Here is a 10,254-nt window from a genome sequence, read left to right as displayed (position 1 = left end):
AAAAAAAAAAAAAAAAAAAAAAAAAAAAAAAAAAAAAAAAAAAAAAAAAAATTGGTGGGTAAGAATAATGTAAAAAAAATTAGACGTGAGAAAGTAATTCTTAAGAAAAGAAGCTTAAATATAGGGCATTAAGAAGAAAAAAAACATAAAAATAATAGTAAATGAAAGCGTAGTTAAAAAATAGCTATGCGTAAGTGCATGTAATGCATTATAAACGAAAACAAGTAAAAGAAAGTAAGACAAAAAAAAGGCGTAAAATATAATAACGCTTAAATTTAAAAGCAACGTATAAGAAAAATAAACGTGTAAATGTAACGTATTAAAAAAAATGAGTCGTAAAATATCATAATGCATAAAAGTCATATGGAAAAATAAGAGACACGCAAGACAATTTAAGCGCAAATATAAAGAGTAACTAGTAAAATATTAAGTTTAGGATCGCCTAAATGTAAGGCTTAAAAAACTTTTTAAGGAAAGCGTAAGAAAGTCAAAGTGTAAAAGCAACGCATAATAAAAAGTACTACAAAAAATAAAATGCATATAACGGGGGAAGTAAGGCATGAAAATGAACGCTTAAAATTAATGGATAAGAGAAAAGCGTAGAAATAACACATTAAAATAAATGTGTAAAATAAGAAATGGGCATCCTAAAGCGAAACAAAAAGTAAGAAGTAAAAGCAATGCATAATAAATTAGACACCAAAAAAAAGCATAAAAGAAAGTAAAAGTAAAGCGTAGAAAACACTTAAAGGTAAAACTGCATAATAATATTAAAAGTAAGACATACGAAATGCACCGATGAATCAAAAAATAAAATATAAAGCAGATAGTGTGTAAATTAAGTAAAAAGAAAAACAATTTAGTGGGTAAGAATAATGTACAAAAAATTAAACGAGAAAAAGTAATGCTTAAGAAAAGAAGCGTAAATATAGGGCATGAAGAAAAAATTCCTAAAAATAACAGTAAAGGAAAGCGTAGTTAAAAAAAGCTACGCGTAAATACATGTAATGCATTAGAAACAAAAACAAGTGAAGGTAAGTAATACCTAAAGAAAAAAACGGCTTAAAATATAATAACGCTCCAATTTTAAAAGTAACGTAAAAGAAAAATAAATGTGCAAATGTATCATATTAAAAAAATAAGTCATAAAATATCATAACGCATAAAAGTATTATGTAAAAATAAGAGACACGCACGACAATTTAAAGCGCAAATATAAAGAGTACCTAGTAAAATATAAAGTTTAGAAACGCCTAAAAGTAAGGCTTAAAAAAGTTTTTAAAGAAAGTGTAAGAAAGTCAAAGTGCATAAGAAACGCATAATGAAAAGAAACACAAAAAATAAAATGCACATAACGGGCAAAGTAAGGCATGAAAATGAACGCTTAAAATTAATGCATAAGAGAAACGCGTAGAAATAATACATTAAAATAAATGTATAAAATAAGAAATGCGCTTCCTAAAGCATAGAAAAAAGTGAGAAGTAAAAGCAACGCATAATAAATTAGACACCAAAAAAAAAGGATAAAAGAAAGTAAAGCGTAGAAATCACTTAAGAAAGGTAAAACTGCGTAATAATATTAAAAGTGAAGCATACGAAAATCACCACTAAATCAAAAAATAAAATATAAAGCAGATAGTGTGTAAATTAAGTTTTAAAAAAAAACAATTTAGTGGGTAAGAATAATGTAAAAAAACATTACTTTCACGTTTAATTTTAGGAAAAGAAGCGTAAATATAGGGCATTAAGAAAAAAAAACCTAAAAATAACAGTAAATGAAAGCGTAATTAAAGAAAGCTACGCGTTAGTGCATGTAATGCATTATAAACGAAAACAAGTAAAAGAAAGTAATACATAAAGGAAAAAAAGAAGTAAAATATAATAACGCTTAAATTTAAAAGTAACGTAGAAGAAAAATAAACGTGTAAATATAACGTATTAAAAAAATGAGTCGTAAAATATCATACTCATAAAAGTAATATGTAAAAATAGGAGACACGCACGACAATTTAAAGCGCAAATATAAAGAGTACCTAGTAAAATATAAAGTTTAGGAACGCCTAAATGAAAGGCTTAAAAAAGTTTTTAAAGAAAGCGTAAGAAAGTCAAAGTGTAAAAGCAACGAATAATAAAAAGTAACACAAAAAATAAAATGCATATAACATGGGAAGTAACGCATGAAAATGAACGCTTAAAAATAATGCATAAGAGAAACGCGTAGAAATAACACATTAAAATAAATGTATAAAATAAGAAATGCGCATCCTAAAGCGTAACGAAAAGTAAGAAGTAAAAGCAACGCATAATAAATTAAACACCAAAAAAAGCATTAAAGAAAGTAAAAGTAAAGCGTAAAAAACGCTTAAGAAAGGTAAAACTGCATAATAAAATTAAAAGTAAGGCATATGAAAAGAACCGCTTAATCAAAAAATAAAATATAAAGCAGATAGTGTGTAAATTAAGTAAGAAAAAAAAAAACTATTTAGTGGGTGGGAATAATGTAAAAAAGCATTACTTTTTCACGTTTAATTTTAAGAAAAGAAGCGTAAAAATAGGGCATTAAGAAAAAAGAGCCTAAAAATAGCAGTAAATGAAAGCGTTGTTAAAAAAAGCTTCGCGGAAGTGCATGTAATACATTATAAACGAAAACAAGTAAAAGAAAGTAATACATAAAGAAAAAAAAGAAATAAAGTATAATAACGCTTAAATTTAAAAGTAACGTATAAGAAAAATAAACGTGTAAATGTAACGTATTAAAAAATTGAGTCGTAAAATATTATACTCATAAAAGTAATGTGTAAAAATAGGAGACACGCAAGACAATTTAAAGCGCAAATATAAAGAGTAGCTAGTAAAATATTAAGTTTAGGAACGCCAAAATGTAAGGTTTGAAAAAGTTTTTAAAGAAAGTCAAAGTGTTAAAGCAACGCATAATAAAAAGTAACACAAAAAATAAAATGCATATAACGGGGGAAGTAAGGTATGAAAATGAACGCTTAAAATTAATGCATAAGAGAAACGCGTAGAAATAACACATTAAAATAAATGTATAAAATAAGAAATGCGCATCCTAAAGCGTAACAAAAAGTAAGAAGTAAAAGCAACGCATAATAAATTAGACACCAAAAAAAAGGATAAAAGAAAGTAAAAGTAAAGCGTAGAAATCACTTAAGAAAGGTAAAACTGCGTAATAATATTAAAAGTGAGGCATACGAAAATCACCACTAAATCAAAAAATAAAATATAAAGCAGATAGTGTGTAAATTAAGTAAAAAAAAAAAAAAAAACAATTTAGTGGGTAAGAATAATGTAAAAAAGCATTACCTTTTCACGTTTAATTTTAAGAAAAGAAGCGTAAATATAGGGCATTAAGAAAAAAAAACCTAAAAATAACAGTAAATGAAAGCGTAATTAAAAAAAGCTAGGCGTAAGAGCATGTAATGCATTATAAACAAAAACAAGTAAAAGAAAGTAATACATAAAGGAAAAAAAGAAGTAAAATATAATAACGCTTAAATTTAAAAGTAACGTAGAAGAAAAATAAACGTGTAAATGTAACGTATTAAAAAAATGAGTCGTAAAATATCATACTCATAAAAGTAATATGTAAAAATAGGAGACAAGCAAGACAATTTAAAGCGCAGATATAAAAAGTAACTAGCAAAATATTAAGTTTAGGAACGCCTAAATGAAAGGCTTAAAAAAGTTTTTAAAGAAAGCGTAAGAAAGTCAAAGTGTAAAAACAACGAATAATAAAAAGTAACACAAAAAATAAAATGCATATAACATGGGAAGTAAGGCATGAAAATAAACGCTTAAAATTAATGCATAAGAGAAACGCGTATAAATAACACATTGAAATAAATGTATAAAATAAGAAATGCGCATCCTAAAGCGTAACAAAAAGTAAGAAGTAAAAGCAACGCATAATAAATTAAACACCAAAATAAGCGTAAAAGAAAGTAAGAATAAAGCGTAGAAAACGCTTTAGAAAGGTAAAACTGCATAATAAAATTAAAAGTAAGGCATCCGAAAAGCACCGCTTAATCAAAAAGAGTGTAAAATATAATATCGCAGCATAAATAGACTTATAAAATTCAAAGTGTAAAAGCAACGCATAATTGAAAGAATCGCAAAAAATAAAATGCATATAACGGGGGAAGTAAGGCATGAAAATGAACGCTTGAAATTAATGCATAAGAGAAACGCGTAGAAATAACACATTAAAATAAATGTATAAAATAAGAAATGCGCATCCTAAAGCGTAAAAAGAAGTAAGAAGTAAAAGCAACGCATAATAAATTAGACACCAAAAAAAAGGATAAAAGAAAGTAAAAGTAAAGCGCAGAAAACCTTTAAGAAAGGTAAAACTGCATAATAAAATTAAAAGTAAGGCATCCGAAGAGCACCGCTTAATCAAAAAATAAAATATAAAGCAGATAGTGTGTAAATTAAGTAAAAAAAAAAAAAACAATTTAGTGGGTGGGAATAATGTAAAAAAGCATTACTTTTTTACGTTTAATTTTAAGAAAAGAAGCGTAAATATAGGGCATTAAGAAAAAAGAACCAAAAAATAGCAGTAAATGAAAGCGTAGTTAAAAAAAGCTTCGCGGAAGTGCATGTAATGCATTATAAACGAAAACAAGTAAAAGAAAGTAATACATAAAGAAAAAAAAGAAATAAAATATAATAACGCTTAAATTTAAAAGTAACGTATAAGAAAAATAAACGTGTAAATGTAATGTATTAAAAAATTGAGTCGTAAAATATTATACTCATAAGTGTAATATGTAAAAATAGGAGACACGCAAGACAATTTAAAGCGCAAATATAAAGAGTAGCTAGTAAAATATTAAGTTTAGGAACGCCAAAATGTAAGGCTTGAAAAAGTTTTTAAAGAAAGCGTAAGAAAGTCAAAGTGTTAGAGCAACGCATAATAAAAAGTAACACAAAAAATAAAATGCATATAACGAGGGAAGTAAGGCATGAAAATGAACGCTAATAATGAATAAGGCATAAGAGAATCGCGTAGAAATAACACATTAAAATAAATGTATAAAATAAGAAATGCCCATCTTAAAGCGTAACGAAAGGTTAGAAGTAAAAGCAACGAATAATAAATTAAACATAAAAAAAAGCATAAAAGAAAGAAAAAGTAAAGCGTAGAAAACATTTAGGAAAGGTAAAACTGCATAATAATATTAAAAGTAAGGCATACGAAAAGCACCGCTTAATCAAAAAATAAAATATAAAGCAGATAGTGAGTAAATTAAGTAAAAAAAAAAAACAATGGGTAAGAATCATGTACAAAAAATTAAACGAGAAAAAGTAATGCTTAAGAAAAGAAGCATAAATATAGGGCATGAACAAAAAAAACTAAAAATAACAGTAAAGGATAGCGTAGTTAAAAAAAGCTACGCGTAAGTGCATGCAATGCATTAGAAACGAAAACAAGTGAAAGAAAGTAATACATAAAAAAAAGGCTTAAAATATAATAACGGTCCAATTTTAAAAGTAACATAAAAGAAAAATAAACGTGCAAATGTAACATATTAAAAAAATAAGTCGTAAAATATCATAACGCATAAAAGTAATATGTAAAAATAAGAGACACGCAAGACAATTTAAAGCGCAAATATAAAGAGTAACTAGTAAAATATAAAGTTTAGAAACGCCTAAATGTAAGGCTTAAAAAAGCTTTTAAAAACGCGTAAGAAAGTCAAAGTGTATAAGAAACATATAATGAAAAGAAACACAAAAATAAAATGCATATAACGGGGGAAGTAAGGCATGAAAATAAAAGCTAAAAATTAATGCTTAAGAGAAACGCATAGAAATAACACATTAAAATAAATGTATAAAATAAGAAATGCGCAGCCTAAAGCGTAACGAAAAGTAAGAAGTTAAAGCAACGCATAATAAATTAAACACCAAAAAAAGCATAAAAGAAAGTAAAAGTAAAGCGTAGAAAACGCTTAAGAAAGGTAAAACTGCATAATAAAATTAAAAGTAAGGCATATGAAAAGAACCGCTTAATCAAAAAAAGTGTAAATATAATAACGCAGCATAAAGAAACTTATAAAAGTCAAAGTGTAAAAGCAACGCATAATGAAAAGAAACACAAAAAATAAAATGCATAAATAAATTTATAAAAGTCAAAGTGTTAAAGAAACGCATAATGAAAAGAAACACAAAAAATAAAATTCATATAATGGGGAAAGTAAGGCATGAAAATGAATGCTTAAAATCTGTGCATAAGAGAAGCGCGTTGAAATAACACATTAAAATAAATTTATAAAATAAGAAATGCCCATCTTAAAGCGTAACGAAAAGTAAGAAGTAAAAGCAACGCATGATAAATTAGACACCAAAAAAAAGCATAAAAGAAAGTAAAAGTAAAGCGTAGAAAACGCTTAAGAAAGGTAAAACTGCATAATAAAAGTAAAAGTAAGGCACTGCTTAATCAAAAAAAGTGCAAAATATAATAACGCAGCATAAACGCGTAAAAGTAAAGCACACAAAAAGTAAAATCATAAAATTAATTTCATTATGAAGAGAGTAAAATTTGTATCGCATACAAATTGCAGAGGATGAGCATAAATTACGCGTAATAAAGTAAACGCATAATTAAAAGTAACTCGTAAAATGTAAAGGAAATTCTAGATTAAAGTAAAGAATGTAGCATTTAAAGCGTAAATGCAACGCATAAAATGCAATGACATTTAAATTAACGCGTAAAAGTATAAGTAAAGCATTAGAAAAGTAAAAGTAACCAGAGGAAATCTAACGCAGAAAGGAAGTCGCAAAATTTAATAACACGCAAAAAAAAGTCTTGTAATAACGTTTAAGAGTTACGAAACTATGAGAAATAAATGCGCAAAAGTAACCTACGAAGAAATAAATGTAACGTATAGAAAAGTGAAGTAAAAGTATATAACTTAAAAAATAATAAATAAACGTAACACATTAAATAGTAACGGTCAAAAACACGAAAATGCAAAGCTTAAAGAAAAGTAAGGCGTAAAACCTAATTATGCGTTAAATAAAACGTAACGTGTAAGAAGAAAAAAGGGAAAAGTAAAATGTAATTAAGAAGGAAAACAAAAGCAACAACAAAAAAAGTAGGCGTAAAAAATGCCTGTAACAAGTAAAAGTAACGCGGAAAAAATGTAAACGCGTGGAAGTCACGCTGCAAATAAAAGTCAGCATTATAACGCGCAACATTAATTTTAATGCACTTTGTAAGAAAACCCGCTCAATATAAGAAAATTCAAAATAACGCATAAGATTATTCAACACTTAAAAGTAACGCATAAGAAAATCAAACATCTAAAAGTAACGCATATGAAACAAAAGAAAAAGTAACTTATAATTTTTTCATGCGTTAAAGTAAAGAAGGATTGATAAAAATTCGCAAACTAGTTTACTTCGGTTTCAAATGTAGATCTCTATTGATGTGAATAAAAAGCTTTATTGTTTTTACGCCACTGAAACCGGTTTGCACTTGTTTACGTTCGTGTATCAATTGGTTAAGTTAGACGATAGGTAATATAATTTCGACGATTGGACAAATTAGACTATAGATTACATAAATATTTATTATATCCGGTATTATACTAGCATATCATAATATTTAGACCAAATTATTAGACGCATTGCAGTGTTTTAATAATTGCACGAGTGTAAAATACTTTTATATTCATATATACAGGAGATTTTTTTATATATTTCCTATTTGTATTTATTTTTAACTCATTGATACACGAACGTAAATAGGTGCAAGCTGCGTAAAAACAATAAAGCTTTATAGTATATACTGATAATTAAGATTTTACATAGAATCTTATAGTAAGTCTGATAATTTGTCCAGGGACTCTATTATAAATAGGTAAAATAGTGTATTTTTTATTACAGGATCTTAGAAAAAATAGATCCGTAGAAGTGATTGTTAAAATCGATAAGTAGCAGAACTATTTGGAAGACTGTGGTGCCTCAACGTTTATACCATCCTCGTCGTGATGAAGTTCTACCGTTAAGTGCTCGACTTCGAGCGCAGGTCATCGGACTAACAAAGCAGGGGAGCCATCCCCTCTGCAATGGATCAAAATTACGATAGTGTATGTCTTCGAATCATCCTCAGTGATGTTTGCCAGACGAATGCCCATTGTGAAGCTCTAGTAAATAAAGTACCGACCTACCTCAACGCCTATAATAACAAAAAGATATGAGTTGAAAGATTCTTGGACGAAACAAGAAATGTAGAAGATAAAGTGAATTTCGAACCATGTAGAAATACATCCTACGAAATATATTTTTAGAGAATTTTTTTACAGTCTTAATACTTTGTATATTTGAAATACGATAAAAAAAAATATGCTGTAACATGATTGAAAAGACCAGATTCAACGATAACCCTGATATTTAGGCTAAACCTTTGTATTACTAATAATATTGTAAAGTATACTTCATATAAGTGATTTTATATTCATGTATGAATTGCGAATAGGGCTAAGGCAGTGATGTAATTAAAAGATTATTTCGTGTGTGTGTCATTTTTACAACTTTTAACAAGGAAAAACTTTCGAACTGAGGAAAAAATAATTGGTGGAGACAGACATGTTTAGATAAGTCAAATTTTAGTGTAAAATTTAATTCAAAAAAGAAATTTGTAAAAAGGTCAGCTTTTGGGAGTAAAATACCTTCTCTAAAATAGAGGTGGCAGCTTAAGAGACAGACATATAGTCTTAGGAAACTAATAATGAGAGCTATAATTAAAATGAAAAAATATCTATGAAATAAAGTTCAAAGGTAACGGTAAAAAACACAAGTAATCGCTGACTGAATTTTCTTTCAGAAAATAAATGTAATATTTTCAATTAGAGAGGACAATAACAGGAGATAGGGGTTTCTCGTAGGGTAATCAGGAGCTTTTTAGTCAGGTTATTTTCTGTTGAAAAGAAAAACAATTTTTTAGAGAGAAAAAAATTAAGTAAATAATTTTTTTTTCTTACAAAATTCTGTATGCTTAAAACAACTCGATTTATTTACAAGAAAATGTTTTTCACCACTATCTCATTTATTTTAATATGCAGCACACGTCACCTTACCGAAGTGTAACTCACGGTACTAGCCAAAGCAACCCAATCCCACCGTGTTACCAAAATTGACTTGGCTTAAGCAATTATCATATTATAGAAGCATCTAACATTTAAGTAACCCGTATTCGTAAATTTAAAGAAATAGGAGTTTCGATTATTGATCAGATATAGTAAAATCCAGTACCGAAAACAAAGCGTCAGAAAATAATTAAAAGTATTAGTATCAGACAAATATATAAATAATAGGTTACACGTATTTAGCAAATGTGAGCAGGTTAAAAAACTGCTTGAATAACAGTGGAGGACAATACTGATCGGATACAACACGGTTATACTAACTCACCGAACTATAACAGGTTGTATATATATAAAATAGGTACTGATACGTCAGGGCTAAAGAGAATAGAAGGGCTAGTTCACTCCGCTCTTAGAGTTGAAGCTACGATTTCCCTCCTCATGACGTCACTGTGTCTACAGATCTCGGAGATCGCAAGCAAAAATATTATAACTTTGCATCTTTCTTTTTGTAAAAATAAGTTTACGTGATTAACATATATTTCCGTTCGTAAACATAGTTCAAAAAAATTTAAGATTCAAAAAAATTAAATTTTTTTTTAATTATATTAAAAAAATACCATTTTAAACTTATAAAAATATTTTACTAGTTGGCGAAAATGACACTATAAAGACTTGATTTTAAATAGTTCAGTTTTAACGTCAGTTAAGAAAAATAAAAGCATATATCGACACTTTTTTGTCTACATATTCTTTTATAACAATAAGTTGAGTTAAATTTAGAATCCCTGATTTTAAAATATGTCGTTAATAGCAATTTGTTCATACTTAATCATTAGGAAACATCAACCTTAAACGCTAATTACTGAAACAAAATAATAATTTAGGTTCATAATGACATTAGAAATTTTACAATTGTTTATAGACATTTAAATTTACGATGATATAATTTATAGATATTTAAATTGAAGAGAATATAATTTTTAAAAAAAATCATAAATATTTAGAATAACTACATTAAAAAATATGTTATGAAATTAGGAGAATTTCAACTATATACTATATATTTTATTTATACTTTTTATTTACATTTTAATTTTCTTTGACTTTATCCATTTTTTAATTTTTTTCACCTGCCTTT

The 10,254-nt window shown here is 27.1% G+C and overlaps 1 long non-coding RNA gene across 1 annotated transcript in view; it reads left to right on the top strand.

Annotated features, from left to right (window-relative positions):
- The window catches only part of LOC107452043 (uncharacterized), a 12,731-nt gene extending 4,688 nt beyond the window's left edge, over positions 1-8,043 (top strand). The window contains exon 3 of the long non-coding RNA XR_006226284.2: positions 7,915-8,043. This is a non-coding gene — a long non-coding RNA (uncharacterized lncRNA). The remainder of the gene's footprint in view (positions 1-7,914) is intronic.
- The last annotated feature ends 2,211 nt before the right edge of the window (positions 8,044-10,254 follow it).

The sequence above is a fragment of the Parasteatoda tepidariorum genome, chromosome 2 (assembly GCF_043381705.1).
Source record: "Parasteatoda tepidariorum isolate YZ-2023 chromosome 2, CAS_Ptep_4.0, whole genome shotgun sequence".
Taxonomy (NCBI): domain Eukaryota; kingdom Metazoa; phylum Arthropoda; class Arachnida; order Araneae; family Theridiidae; genus Parasteatoda; species Parasteatoda tepidariorum.
The sequence above is the reverse complement of the archived record's forward strand: the minus strand, read 5'-3'. Positions and strand labels throughout refer to the sequence as shown.